Source organism: Corvus cornix, chromosome 5, assembly GCF_000738735.6.
Source record: "Corvus cornix cornix isolate S_Up_H32 chromosome 5, ASM73873v5, whole genome shotgun sequence".
NCBI lineage: Eukaryota > Metazoa > Chordata > Aves > Passeriformes > Corvidae > Corvus > Corvus cornix.
The window spans coordinates 25099415-25115026 of NC_046335.1; the positions used below are offsets into that span (position 1 = coordinate 25099415).

The 15612-nt window shown below is 38.4% G+C and overlaps 1 long non-coding RNA gene across 1 annotated transcript in view; it reads right to left on the reverse strand.

Moving 5' to 3' along the window:
* The window catches only part of LOC104684861, a 45732-nt gene extending 31360 nt beyond the window's left edge, over positions 1 to 14372 (reverse strand). The window contains exon 1 of the long non-coding RNA XR_751037.4: positions 14267 to 14372. This is a non-coding gene — a long non-coding RNA (uncharacterized LOC104684861). The remainder of the gene's footprint in view (positions 1 to 14266) is intronic.
* Positions 14373 to 15612: the final 1240 nt, after the last annotated feature.

Here is a 15612-nt window from a genome sequence, read left to right on the forward strand (position 1 = left end):
TATTGCTAGATTATGTAGGGATCTAGGCACATGGGTCTCTAACTTAAAGGTTTCAGAGATTTTATAGAGTTCCACTCAGCAGTGCATCTCTTCTACACCGTGAAAATAAGAACTGGGCAATACCTGAAGCCCTAATGCAAAGTTATGAGGCAGTATGCAGTTGGGAATTTAGGAAACAGTGAAGCTTGTCTTATCATGAAAAGTGAAATCTCAGAGAGTCCTGCAGTGATAGGCAAAAATTAAGATATAAAGATCAAATTTTAACAGCAATCATTGTTTATGAGACACTGCAATTAGTTTCCATCAGTTACATACCATTTACTATGGTAAACATTGATTTAATCTGTGAGTTGTGCAAGTCTGAAAAAAACCCCAGCTATTTCTGGTACAGGGCAGGATGCCATTGGCCTTCTTGGCCACCTGGGCACACCCTGGCTCATGTTCAGCTGCTGTCAACCAGCACCCCCAGGTTCCTTTTCTGCTTTCCAGTCTGTAGCACTGGCTGGGGTTGTTGCAACCCAAGGGCAGTACATAACACTTTGCCTTATTGAACCTCATACAACTGGCCTCGGCCCATTGATCCAACCTGTCCAGATCTCTCTGCAGAGAGATCCTACCCTCCAGCAGGTCAACACTTCCACCCAATTTGGTGTCATCTGCAAACTGACTAAGGGTGCACTTGACCCCCTCAACCAGATGAAGATACTGAAAAGGGTTGAACACAAGACTGAGCCCTGGGGAACGCCAGTAGCAATTGTGAGCCAAGAGGATTTAACTCCATTTGACACCACTCTTTGGCATCACCCATTCTGACAGTTCTATACCCAGCAAACAATGCACCTGTTCAAGCTATGAGCAGACAATTTCTCTATGAGGATGCTGTGGGTAACAGTGTCAAATCCTTTGCTGAAGTCCAGGTAAAAAACCTCTTTCCCTCACCTGCTACACTGGTCACTTTGACATAGAACATTTATTTATTAACAGAACAATCATTTATTTAACAACACTAAAGTTTGGTTTCACACTGCTAGCAGGAAACTTTATGGGTGAGCCATACTTCCATTTGGCAAATATATTAATTGCTCACCATTTACCATATCTACAGTTTTAAATGCTACAATGACAACACATGAAAACACTAAGTGCCTTATTGAAAATGGAGAATTGTGAATTATCCTAGCTTTTCATTGTAAAACATCAGGATCATACATTCATCCAGTGGCATTTGAAGGCCCTCCTGAGGAGAAAAATACCAAATGAGTCTTGTATTTATTGCTATGAAATAAATACTCTAGTCCCTGCATAAAAAAATGCAGTAATATTGGCAGTAAAATTGCTAATTACAAGGACATAATAATCTGTCTGGTAATTAAAGCACCTAATAAAAAGGAAAAGGACAAGATAATGCTGTGGCTGAGGGAGTTGTAAGATGTGAGGAATGAAGACATATGGGAGGAATCCTGCCCCAAGTCTCACCACAAAAGGACCAGAGTCAGAGAAGAGAGGTTGAAAGGCCTTGCGATGCACATTCCTCTTATCTGAGAGATGTGCACAGGCAAAGCACTGTGGGATTGTGCAGTGTGTGACAATCTGCCCATGCCCTGGTTCATTCTCTGGCTGCATTTCACCTGCGGTATTGCCAGTCACATTTTTAAAAAATTACAAACCCCCATCAACAAGAGTCTTACAGAAAAAGTTACCTAGCAATTAAAATGTATTTTGAAAACCTTGAAGTGGTAAAATGCATAAATCTGCAGGGAATGCCTGAGGCACTGGAAGGAATAGGGCAGGGAAGAAGAGCCCCCTCAGTTAAACATAATCAAAGGCTTTGGTATTAAATGTACAGCTGATGTATTGCACCCACAGAGTTTCAAAACAGTTAATACAAGGTTTTAACTCCTTGGGCTTTAAAACAGGAAGAATACTAAACCCCAAGTGAAACTGTGAAAATAGAGAATCCATTAAAGATATTCTCACAGTAGGGCACAATAGGCCTTCTATTTAGTGGCTCACAGATAATGGGTTTACAAAGCACATAGTTATAAAGTTAATGACAGATGAAGGAACTTGAAATAGTGATTTCAAATCTGTATTTCTTCAGCCGTGCTCTATTTTTTTTCACAAGAGAAGTTTCTCTAAAAAATTTTAGATACCAAAGGATTCTGGCCTTGAAACTCCTTTCACACCTGCTTTACATGGGTATCTCATACGTCCATGATCTCTTTCAAAAATATAAACATTTCCACTTCATCAGGTATAGCTTGACTTATTTGTGTCCCTGAATCCTCTGATTTCTAAAGAAGACAGATATGGTGCTAGTGGTCATTACACATGTACTCTCTATTATGTTTTTCTCCATTATTAAATGTCCTTCTTGTTGACTTCATAAGCATTTCAGTACACGTGAGGATATAAGCAAACACAGCATTTCAAGTGCAGATGCATTAATGCCATGTGTCTTGCAAACACTGTGGCTTTTTGTTTGTGCACTTAGTCACAATGTTTCACCAATATCAGCCTGTGCTTCAATTTGCAAATTTACATTTGTTTTTCTTATCTTTAAAACTCCACCCATATCTAAACTTAACTTCCAAAGAGCTAATCCCCAATTTTTATCCACCCTATTGATTTTCTTTCTTGTGCCATATATAACCTTACACTTAATGGCATTTAATGTTAAGTCAGATGCAGTTTTTCAGTCATATGCCTTCTAAGGCTTTTTTTTTTTTGCTGTTTTTATAGAATGAATGTTCTAATCCTTACCCATACCTTTATGTTCTTTGCAATTATGTCACTGTTCTAGACCAGCATATGTCCTCACATGTTTAGCCAGCTCTACTGTGAAAGCTGTTGCCTGTTGTGCACTTACACAAGTTTGTCAAAGGTTCCAGAACAGTCACTTGTTCTGAGACCTGGCATTACACAAAACAGTGGTCCAGGTCATCATTATGCTCAGCTCCTTTCCTTCTACTTTGTCCAGCTCATTTTGACATTTCCAGGCTTTAACAGCTGTTTTTCCTATTGGAAAATGCAAAACAGTTTGAAGAGGTAGGGGGTGGGCAAATACTTCAATGGAAGAAAAGCAAATCTGTACTCCTTCATATGTTGCTCTCCTTAGATGATATCACAGATCTAAAGAAGTACTTTCACACCTGCTGTCAGTAGGACTTCTGTAAGTTGCTCCTCTGTATTCTCTCTTCTTTCTCATTTAAGGTGCAAATTTTGCACAGTGTTTTCTATAGGCATGAGCTGGTAATTAAATACCAACTAAGGCATTGCTTACCACAGCAGCTGTCAGTGATCCCCTCTGCCAGCAACCCAGCACCACAGCCTGGGCAGCTGCTCAGCCAGGACACGGAGCAGGCCAGCCAGAGGATCCCTACCCAGCATGATGCGGATCCCCAGCCCTGCACAGCTCTCACTTGGGCTCTGCAGCTTCTGTGCACTGCCCAGCTGCAGCTTCAAACAGGCAGATCCCACTTAGCACTGAGCTAGCTATGCGAGGGACTACTAAGTTGGCTGACAGTCTTACCTGAAGTAGAAATACTCTTCATTTTTATATTAACTTTTCTTTTTCCTTCTTATCACTGCTGGGGTTTTTGCTCTCTGTGAAATGACACAAACTTCCCACAGATTTTTTCTTCAAACAAATTCAGATTTCTTCCTCTTGGTCAACATTTTCCTTGTGTATAGATTATGGTTCACATTAAAATTGAATTGAAATATTTTGTGACATTAAAAGTACTGGATGGCAAAAGGAAAAGAAATTTACCTTGACCTGTCCTTTATCACTCTTGCCAGACTCTGTTCCAGTTCATCTGACATTTTGGCATCTCTAACTGATTTCTTTTGACAAATCGTTGAGTGAGTTTTTAACACCTGGGTTTTTTCACTGGGTTTTTTTTTTTTGTAAATAAGTATGCATGCTCTACACTACAACATGTTAGCTTGGTTAAAGAGCCTTTTCTCCATTTTTCCACAAATACTGTTCTGTTGCAAATGAAGTCGTAGGGCATTGGTTTTCTGTGTGTCTTTGTAAATTGACTCTGCTTTTTGTTGTTGATGTTGTTGTGTGCCCTCCCTCTTCCCTCTGTCTTCTTCATATTTCTATGGCTGGAAGACAAAACTGAGCTGGTTATTGAGACAGTATCATTTATTTGTGTTCTTTAAGCAGGCTGTAGCAGAGCCAGAAGATAATGGGCACCTCATTTATTCAGGCTTTGAATGATCATATTTAATTCCCAGTGACAGCTGTCTTCACCATATTAGCATTGCAAATCAGCACTGTTTTGTAATGGCCTTCTATTGAACATGATTCAATTACGTGTGGTCCATAGCGAGGCAGGATACGGTCTTAGTATCTATAGCAATATTTCTGCAAGCTGCTGCTCTTTACACTGCTCACATTTAAGCTGTCTGTTTATCACAATGCTTTCCTTGAACTACACTGAACTCTCTTCATTTTGCAGTGAAATAAAGAAGAACGAATATAATTTGTGAAAGCAGTTATCTGGTCAGCTATATTACATACCCTATCTTCTTTACATATGCCTGGAATCAGGAAACACTTGTTAAAATAATTGTTATTTACTTAAAACATTTATATTACAGAAGTCATTAAGATGGATTTAAATTATAATACAGTGTTAGATGGTACTAAATATTAAAGCTCAATGCTGGCTTGAAGAAAAATTGTAATAACATATCAAACATGTAAATTTTGTGTTAGTGTCATAGTTTTTCGAGGAAAGGGCAGTGAGGCTTAACTTTTATAAAACAAGTTAAAAGTCATAAAATTTAAAAAATACCATTTCAAAAGGTTTCAGAAGTCGTATTTCATTTACTGTGGAATGGCTAAATCCTGGGCTCTAAGTATTCTACTCTTTCCACATTGTGGGCTGACGTGTGCATATGACATTTCAGGCTATGCTGTTGAAGGCCTAGATTTCAAGACCATAGCTTAAAAGGTATGTGTGTTTGTTATAATATAAAAACCCTTATAAATTCTGATTCCAGCTGTAAGATAAGTTCTCCTATTGGGCTAGGCAGCCTCAAAAAAGAAAAGCTTCCTTTGCACAAATTCAGCAAATACATGCTTCAGTCAGTGCAAGGCAAAGCACAAACCTTACTCTTTCCTTCAGGTTTTCCATTCCTATGTTTTCTACAACATTTAGATCTTTTCTTGCAGAAATTTCATTATACACAATACAACTCTCCCCAGCCCCAGGGCTCTCTTAGCATCCTTCATCTTAGTGACAAAGTGCACCTATAGCAGAAATACACTGTTTATTCCACCAACTAGAGTGCTGGGCCATCATTCCGAAGTTTTTGGTAGATCAATAAGATGCAAGGTTTTTTAATCATATACAAACCTTGAACTGTTTAAAGATACTTTCTAGGTAATTGCAGCAGAGGAGCTGACATTCCCAGTTTGAGGTTGGTCCAGCCAAAGATGCCCCAGATGGGGTGGAAGGTCACAGAAAGCCACACTAACCATACCACTTCCTCCAGTGATACTGCATTGGATACCACTGTGCATATACCACATTCATTCACTTTTTAAAGGATTATTTAAGGTTTTTTTCTTTTTTTTAGTCCTCATTCAAACCTTTCCACTGTCTCCTCCAACAGATTCTGTTGTCTTTTTTTCAAAGATTTGCTACATGTTAATTTCTTGATTGGATTCCTAACTTCACATATGAGATTTTACTACATTTTTGTAACCAAAGAGCTTACGTGAAAATAATGACTGCTTCATCACTCACATAGGGGGTTCACTGCATTTTTTTAAAGCAAGACCCATTTGTTGTTCATGAGTGGGTTTGTTTACATATATCAAATTATATATTCACCTACCTGGGAAACAAACTCAAGTTCATGGAAGCAGTTTGACTTACTTTTATCGTGCCTACTGCATAAAAAAACTATGTATGTACAAGAAAATACCTGTACATGCTATTTTTGCACATGGTCCTTCATGAAGCTGCTCCAAGACCCTAACAAGAGTCCGTTACATAAGAGGGTCTCAGGCCCCAGTCCTAAGAGGTATTTAGGGATATAGTGTCCATAAATGACATGCAATGCCAAAGCCTGCTCTGCTCAGATATCCAGAAAAGGAATGTGTCTCAATTTATATTACACTACTTGAGCCTTTCAACTGGCTAAAAACTGTTTATAAAGGGAATTAAATAATATGGATAATGAATAATGGAATAAACCTGTCTCTACCATACACGTTTAGAGTCACATTCTCTAAACTCTTCACAGACAATCAGAGATTTTTAAAAATTAGGAGGAAGTTGTTCAGTTATTTTCATACATTTTTCTCCTTTTTTTTCATAATATTACCTTGAAAGATTTAAATTAAAACTCTTTTTCTTAAAGAATTATCAACAGGGATAAAACTTTGTTTAAGGATGAATAATGGAGCAAGATAGAAGAGCAAAGGAAAGAAAAGCACACATTACAAGCTCTACAGGGAAGAACACAATGAAAGGCTTTATAAAATGAAGGAAGAACAAGATCTTATCTGTACCCTTCAGTTCTTTGTCCCATTGAAAAAACTGAAGAAAAAATCATTTTTAGTAAAATGCAGATTTCCATTGTGCGTAGTAAACAATTCAACTATGTCAGGCATGAAGAAAATTTGTACATATCTGTCCTTGGTTTGACTGGAATAGAGTTAATTTTCTTTCTAGTAGCTGGTACACTGCTGTGTTTTGGGTTTTGTATGAGAATAATGTTGATAACACACTGATACTTCAGATGTTGCTAAGTGGTGCTTGCCCTGAGTCAAGGACTTTCAGTGTCTCGTGCTCTGCCAGTGGCAAGGTACACAAAAAGCAGGGAGGGAGCCTGGCCAGGACAGCTGACCAAACTGACCAAAGGGACATTTGACAACATAAAATGTCATTCCCAAAGTATAAACTGGGAGGAGTTGGCTGGGGGGCGCTGAGCACTGCTTGAGGGCAGGCTGTACATCTGACAGTGGATGGTGAGCAATTCTATTGTGTATCACTTGTTGTTCTTTGGTTTTATTACCCTCTCTCTTTTATGTCCCTTTTCCTCCTCCTTCTCTTTCTCCTTCTCATTCTCATTATTATTCTCATTATTATTATTATTATATTTTACTTTGTTTCAGTTACTAAACTGCTCTTATCTCACCCCACAAGTTTTACCTTCTTACAATTCTCCTATCCATCCCACCAAGGAAGGGCATGGAGTGAACGAGCAGCTGCAGGGTATTTAGTTGCTGGCTGGGGTTAAAATGCAACAGTATCAAAATATGTCCCTTCCTTATCACCGTCTTTCACCTCAGAAAAACTGCACTACGACTAAAAAGGAAAAGCCAGTGGAATGTCTACGCTGTGGGAGGTCCTGGTGGGGCTCCCAGTGGAGCATAAAGCCATGCTACAGCAGTCTGTCACATGGGTCGTACTGTATGACCCTCCTAGATCATTCTCAGGCACACATTTTCAGATGTTGACCTTTGCACAAAGTATTTTTCACTGTTTCTTTTCCTAGGAAAATGTGGTTTCTCTTACCACAGTATCTCCCTCTCATCTAATTTCACACACACACAATCACTACTAACCCAAATCTGAAACTTACAAACGATTGCACTCCTACAGGTTTCCTGAAGACCAGCAGTTAGCAATAAAGTCTAAAAGACAGGAACATAAGTCCGCCCCAGAGGAGCACAGATAGCCTCTGCTGCTGCCAATGCAGCTGGCACAAACTCTGACGGGAGGTCCATGTATGGCACCCACATGACTGCTTGGCTTAGGACACTAGAGAGGACTTAGAGGGAGGTGGAAAAGGGGCTGCAATAGTGGACACAGTAGATCCTAATCCATAGCAACCCAGGCTCCACTGATTTTATCACTCAGGAAAAACCTTTTTATTCTGAAATAAGTAAGCTCTTTTTACATGAAAACTATACAAACAAAACATCACCTCCTGAGTGTGTACTGCTGTTATGTAAGAGTGGTCACACTTACAGTCAATTACCACAGAAAACCAGGGAATTTCTCTCTATATTGCTGTATGTAATGGATACTAATGACAACTTCCTCCACCTGTCATGTAATTTGGTGTAATTAATGTAATTTGTTCTGGTAATTGTAAGAAGGTCAGGATCAGAGTTCATGAAATATGAATCACTTCCACATATTCAATATTTATCATCCTGTGCTACCCACACATGCCATTATTATACAAATAACTTAATTGAGAAACAATAAAGGTTTCTATAAAATAAACCTTTCATAGAAGTAAGGAAATTAAAAGTAAATCCCATAACACCTTATTGTTCAGCCAGAGGCACATGTTCTGTAGCATTCATATAGCGTAGGCCAGCACTCCAAAATCTCCTAGAAGTGCCAGACTTCCAAAGTCATTACTTATCAACTGCTTTGCAGTAACACTTTGTTTATGCTACTTGCCGCTGCCTCAGACGACTTATTTTGCAGAGTACAGAGGAAATTAATGCAGACATCAATGGTGGAGATAAAGCAACTGGCATTGCTCAGCTTGATCTCAGGAGACTGTGCTCATGCTCTCATGTATTAGTCTTAGTTAAGAAGAATATTAAGCAGGGATTTGGAGGATAATGAAGAAGATTTGGTCTGCTTATAGGGATATTCCCGTTTCCCAGCTTAGGTAGAGGAATACTACAGGGAAAAACCAAATGTGTCTGCCTGGAACTTCAACAAGTAGATGGAGAAGGCTGGGCTTCAATTAGGTTTTCTAAATCTGATCACAGATTTCTGGCTTTCTTTCTGCATCTGAATTTTTGATAGTCTTCAGATTTGTTTCTTGATTTGAAAACGTGCTTTCTGATATATTTCCTGTCTGGTTGCATGTAGTAGTGCTATGTTTTCCTGAAGCTGTTTTTGTTTGTGATGAATAAGAACTACTGGAATAATCTGTAGTGATGCTAATTCAAATCCACTTGCAGTGCTGCTGCCTAGATACATAGTAATTGTTCCAGAGCCAACTGGAGGTTGGTGTTCACCCTCACCCTTGAAGATAAGGTCCTAAGTATGCTGCAAACAGTTGTGAAAAGCCTCGAGAATTAATCAACAGCTTAAGTTTAGAGAAGCAAGGGAGGATGGATTTTGCAAAGCAAGGGAATCAAAGGTAATAGAAACATAGGAAGGAAGATCTTTGCAGCAATAAGAAGAATTGTCAGAGGAACAAAATTACAATAAAAGACTAAAAGTATGCCATCGTAATGGCGTCACAAGATAGTGCCAACTTCTGCTACATAAAAATGCAGGAATTATTTGAAATATTGTAGAAAGAATCATCAAGACAGCCTGAATGGAAGAATAACACACATAGCAAACCCATGCTATGTGCCTCACTGACAAGCCTAGCAGCATTCATACTTGGAAAATGTAGGCTGGAATTAGAATCAAAGGTTAGTAGCTATCTCTGAACTGAACATGAGTTCACAGGTCTCTTGAAGGCTATGCAAGAAAGTTGGTCTAAGATTTCAATTTGGACAAAATAAGTCAAGACTGGAATAGAGAGACAGGCTTGTGAGGCCTTTTCTAAAAGGTTTCATATTTTCACAAGCAGATATGTAGAGACACAGTTAGGAGAACAGACATAGTCCATTCAGAACCACTATAAAAATTCTAAGAATGCTGAGTAGGACAACTTTTTAGGGGAATACTTCTCAGAGTGTTCAGAGGTAGGAAACAGAAGAGGACAGGAACTGAGCAAATCAAAGGCTGAGAGGTGGGCTGAGAGGAAATAACAAGCCCAAGGGATAAAGCTGGAATACTTGCTCACTAAAATTATCAAAAGAGGAGCTGTAGTGACGGAAAGAAATATCAGTGAAATGTAGATCCTAAAACCAGATGAAGGGGACCATGGGTAGAACTGGAAGACAGAAAGGGACTTTGGTAACAGAGCATCTATATAAGGCAAGAGGAAGGGAAGAAATAGGTGGGAAAAAAGGTCTTATCACTGTATCCATTTGAAAAAGATTCTGCAGTTACTCCATCTACGATCTTTTGCAAGTCAATTCCTCCACCAACTATCCTACCCAAATAAATTGATGTCTGTGTAGTCACTGGTTCTGGAGTTTTTGGGAAACCAAAAGCAGTAGCTTCTCAACATTTTCTTAATATGATGTAATGAAGGCTATTGTAATGAACCATCAGCACTTTAAAAGGCAGAACTTACCAATGGCAGTTACTGACAACAGTGGAGTCAATATGAGTAAGTCAGAAATAAATGCCTAGATTTTTAATTGAAAAACATATGTTTGATTCTTTAGATATACAATTCACAGAGGTTTTCTTTGCCAAGAGATAGTATTGTTTAGGGAGAGTATTATATATTTTTTAATTCATTTCCAAAAGCAGAATGCCAGTAGACAATACCAGTCCATACGAGTTAGAAAAACAAGCAGTCAGTCCACAATGGCCGATGTGAGAACAGGCAAGCTATTGCTTATTGCTCACTAAGTTCCACTGTTAACAAATGATTTAAATACTAATATGGAGAAGCGGTGGCCAGTAAACCTGAGACACACTCCAGTATTCCATAAGTGAGTGTTATATTAAATTGTACCTCTAAAACCTCTAAAATCTATATACTCTCTAAATAAATATACATTTAGTTTTAATTTAATTGCTATTCATCCAAACTTTAATTATCCATTTCCTGGATAAGAACTAGGAGCAAAAGCATGTAAGAGATTATAAAATTCTTGCTTAGAAGATGAAGAGTAGTTTTTCCTAGGTTCTCATTCTTCTTTATGGTACATTTTTTCTGGAATGCAGTTTTATTTTCTCTTACATTCCTGTTCTCTCATATAGGTTCTCTGTACTTGATATATGGTAATTAGCAATCACCATTTTTTAAAAGGCCGTTAAGAATACTATAGATAGAACAAAGAGCAGCTATTCTGAGAGCCAGTTCCCTGACTTCTCTGTGGACAAAGAAGTCAGATTAGCAAACTGCCATTACAAAAGAAGGTCTCCAGCATTTTCTCAGTTTGGTTCAAATTAGCAGTTGCCAACTAAAGCAAGAAGACTGAAGCTGAGGAGTTAAATGAAATAAAACTCTTCAAATGCTCATGAAATGCAAAAGCCAACCAAATAACCTCTTTATCATATTCCAGTGCAGTTAAATAAACAAACGTGGTATTATTAATACAAAAAACCATTCCTCTAACTTTCTAGAACTTTCATGTTGTCTGTCTCGTGAGCACCCTGACCACTTAGGGCTTAGCAACAGCAGCACACTCAGAGGGGAGTACTCTGAGTTAATAAGTTTTCCTTCACTGCAGAGCTACAGGCTTTACTTTCAGAGCCCAACAGAACATATGATACAAAGCAAATTATTTTATGCATTCCAAGACTTTTAGAAAGATAACCTGTTTTGATTTTAAAATGCCAGAAAATATAGATTACACCACCTAACCTTTGGTATTAAAAATGGTCACTTCACAGCTACTGTCAATGATTCAGTGTTTTTTTTCTACAAGCTCTCTTTCTACCTCTCTCTCCCATCAGATATCCAAACTCCAAATGGACACTCTAGAATAATGTTTTTTAATCTGATCTTAGAAACTATTGCAGAAACCCTTGTTCACAAATACCTGCATTTGCAAATGACAACTATGCAATTGATTGCATAGCTATACGTGCCCACACATGCAAGAAAAATCCCCAAGTGATTGTTTTATTTTACTGTATTTAAAAACAGGCAAACCACTCTGGAATAAATAAATTATCTTCAGTTTATTAAAGGCTGCAAACACAGAAACTAAATAATTTTAAACTTAATGACAGTCTACAGGTCTTCAGCTTGGTGCAGCTCTGTGCATCCTAACAGGGTGCACCACCACCTGAAACCACCAGCTGGTTGAGGAACACTCCTGATTTTATCTTCAGGGAAAATCCCTTTTGTACAACAGTGCCTTAATAGTGGGGATGGATGGGGGGGTTGCAATGGATGATATGCTGGTGTTGTGGTATCCAAGACATTCATACCTTAAATATATTGTGCCACGCAAGATTCAAACAATGTACATCACATGTGTTCGACTGATTAGTCACGGTATTTTAGGGTTATTAAAGTCATACATATACATCCTCAAAACCTGTTTCCATATACCTGCCCTTTTGCTTCTCTTCATTAGGAAAAAACACTGTAGTTCTGAGCTTAAAGAGCAAATGAGTTAAAAATCAGTGATGTCTTCATCATGAATATTTGTCCTTATCAGAATGGAGGGTCCTGTAACAATTACTATGTATCTAGGCAGCAGCACTACAAGTGAATTTGAATTAGCATCACTACAGATTATCCCAGTAGTTCTTATTCATCACAAACAAAAACAGCTTCAGGAAAACATAACAGTACCACATGCGACCAGACAGGGGATATATGAGAAAGCATGTTTTCCAATCAAGAAACAAATCTGAAGACTATCAAAAATGCAGATGCAGAAGGAAAGCCAGAAAATCTATGCTCAAATTTAGAAAATCTAATTGAACTTTTTAATAATATCTGACAAGCGCATCACAAAATCTCTTACTTGTACAACACAAAAGCCTATAAGCAGAACACCCATTCACACAGTGACCTTGTCAGGGAGTAATGGTGGGTAAAAAAAAAAACACCATTCCCTGTCACATTCCCCAACACTGCTATTGCTCTACTACCCTATAGAAATGTCATGCAATTAATAGAGGATAATGCATGTTAAAATGTGTCCCATACATGAAAAAGTATGGGAAAATGTAATTAGTATTAACATGAAGAATATTTTGCACCATAGCTCCACTATTTTAATCCTAGAAAATGAAAAGAAGTATGCCTGCTCTCCCCATCCTTCCTTCACTTATTAACTATCACCAGTATAATTGCATGCAAGCAGCACTAGATTACACATTTATGTTAAATTGTTGAAGTTTCACAACTAAACACACAACAAACAAATGCATTGTTTAACGCATTCATTTTGGATGGGTACTTAAGAAGAAAATTCTGTCAGCTTTGCTTGAAACTTGAAAGATCTGAATTCTGACAGCAGAAACTATTGCTAAGAGAAAGAGAGCACATTTTTTTAAATATTATAGTCTGAATATTGTTACAAGAACTGACAATTATTTTCCAGTATTTTGTTCCTCAAAAGGAGAGGAGTTATTGTTTATACCTTACTTATATCAGACTCACTTCAGTGGGCCAGCACTTCTGTGACTGTACAAACCAAAAAACAGCCTCATTTCTGAAGCCCAAAGCAAACTTGTAGGGATAAGTCGCCAAGAAGACAAATTTCTATTTTACCATTCTCAAATGTTTTGAGGAAATATTTCTTCTCCTCATATTAATTTCTTCGTTAAAATAATTTCCAAATTGTATTATCAACTTTAAATACAAAATCATTTTCAAGTATGGTCAAGGTTTACTACCTGCATTTTAACAGCATGAAGAAATTAAGCCTGTGGGTCTTGGATGTTTTATTTAAAATTGCAGAGTAACAGCAGGAACTGAATCCTGCTCTTTCTTTTCACCCAATACTTTCTCTCCAGTAGCCCACGGAAAACAAACCTACACTGATACTATCTCACCTAGACTGATCATGAGGAATTTTTCCATTTTGAGTATTCCTACTCCAGCATAAATGCAGATCCCATTTCTATTCTGGTTTCATGGAACTGTCATTCCAGGAGTTCAATAAGTGAGTTCAGCACATTTCTGCAAATAACTACTTGATTCCACCAGCTGCAAACATACATCCAACATAATCAGAAAGCAATTGGCAGTGGCCATGATGCATCAGACATGACAGTGTGGATGAGAAAAATGTGAAAAGTTCAAGACAGTAATTTTGAAGTCTTATCTTCACTGATACCTGCATTCAATTTGCACCTGAATTTTTGACACAAATTTCTCGAAGCACCTAAACATGGACACTGAAGCACATGCAATGACACCTGAGCTCTGCTCAGGGAGAAGAGAGAATGTTCTCAGAGTCTGTCCAAGTCTCAAATGTCAGGATGTTTATGCAGTGCTCAAGACAGTTCTTCTCTTACACCACAGGCTTACAACCTGACAGGACCATTCAGCCCATTGCCATTTTGCAATATATCCAACACCACCAATATCCACCTCCACGTGGTATTTCCAGCCAGTCCAACTTGACACAGCAGACGTGCTACTCTTACAGCTGAGCCTGTCCAGATACACACGCATCATCACATGATGCCACTGCCGTGCCTAATGTTGCCAGACCTCTTACCTGGAAACAAATGTCAGTACAAGTCCCAGCTCCTTAGGAAGCTGCCTGAGAGGCAGGGCACCCGTTCGAATGAGCTCTGTCGTTTTTCAGCTTTCAGAAGTGAATATTCCAGAAAATGCAACAGTACCTGTTCATAAATTTGAAAATAATAGGAGAGCGCTAAGTTCTTGACAGTTCAGTGGTTTTACTCAGTATTTCAGTGGTTGATAGCACCTTTAACAGCCAGCCTTTCCATTTTCTTGCATTTCTCCCATGGCATGAGCTCTAAGGGCTTCATTCTTCCTCATAAATTTAAGTCTTTTTTTTTTCAGCATTCTCAATTGGCAGAGCAAACTCAAACTGTATTTTTCTCAACTTTGCTGTCAGGAGAATCTCATTTTCTCTCGTTGGAAAAAACCCTCAGGGTTTTTCCCTCTCTCTCAGGGACAACTCAGCTAACATTTTGTAGACCTTCCATGTGCCAATTCCAAAGCTGCAGTTTTGTTCATGGTGGGCCTTGACAGAGAAAGAATCATGGTCACATTAGCTTTGAAGATCTGTGAAGACACCAATGTTCTCCAACAAGGCTGTTTTCTGTTCCCACAGAAATCACACATTTATTGGGAGAAGCCCTTGAAATAAATATTATATTATATTATATTATATTATATTATATTATATTATATTATATATTCATACAGTAATAAAGGACAAAAACCGCCTGGATTACTGATCTCCTGGTACTATTTTGTAAATGTAAAGATACTGAGAATACTTAACTATTCTTTCCTTCCAAATTTTGCTTCACTAAAGCAAAATTAGAGAAACTGTAGAGAAACAGAATTCGCATCCTTTGCTGGATTGTGGAGGTATATCTCTCCCATTTGTCCTTAACCATGCAACACTTATGATGCCATGAAGATTTTTGCCTTTTCTTTTACACCCCTGTTATACCTGTTTACAACTTCTGTATTCCCCGTGCTTTTTGCCTACATTCTTGGACTTGTTTGTCAAGCTAAGAGACTAAACATTTTAGAAGCTTCGTAGCTAGGGATCAGTGTGCCCCAGACCCCAAGGTCCTCTCCAGAACACATTCTGTAAACCAAGATAAAACCATCCAGGAGAAGGTTCCTTGGGGAGGGGGGCTCACTTGAGCCCCTCACTGGGGAATCTTTGATAGATATGCTAATTAGTAAAACCTACAATGTTATATTGGTGACTCAAGTCACCCAATGCTGGGGGGAGAACTCACACACACACACTCGCCAGGGTGCATCTCGATGCATGTGACCTAGACATGTATACCTAAGGATCCTTAAAAATAAATACCGAAGTAAAATCCCTTTTCCCCTTCTAACCATGTATGA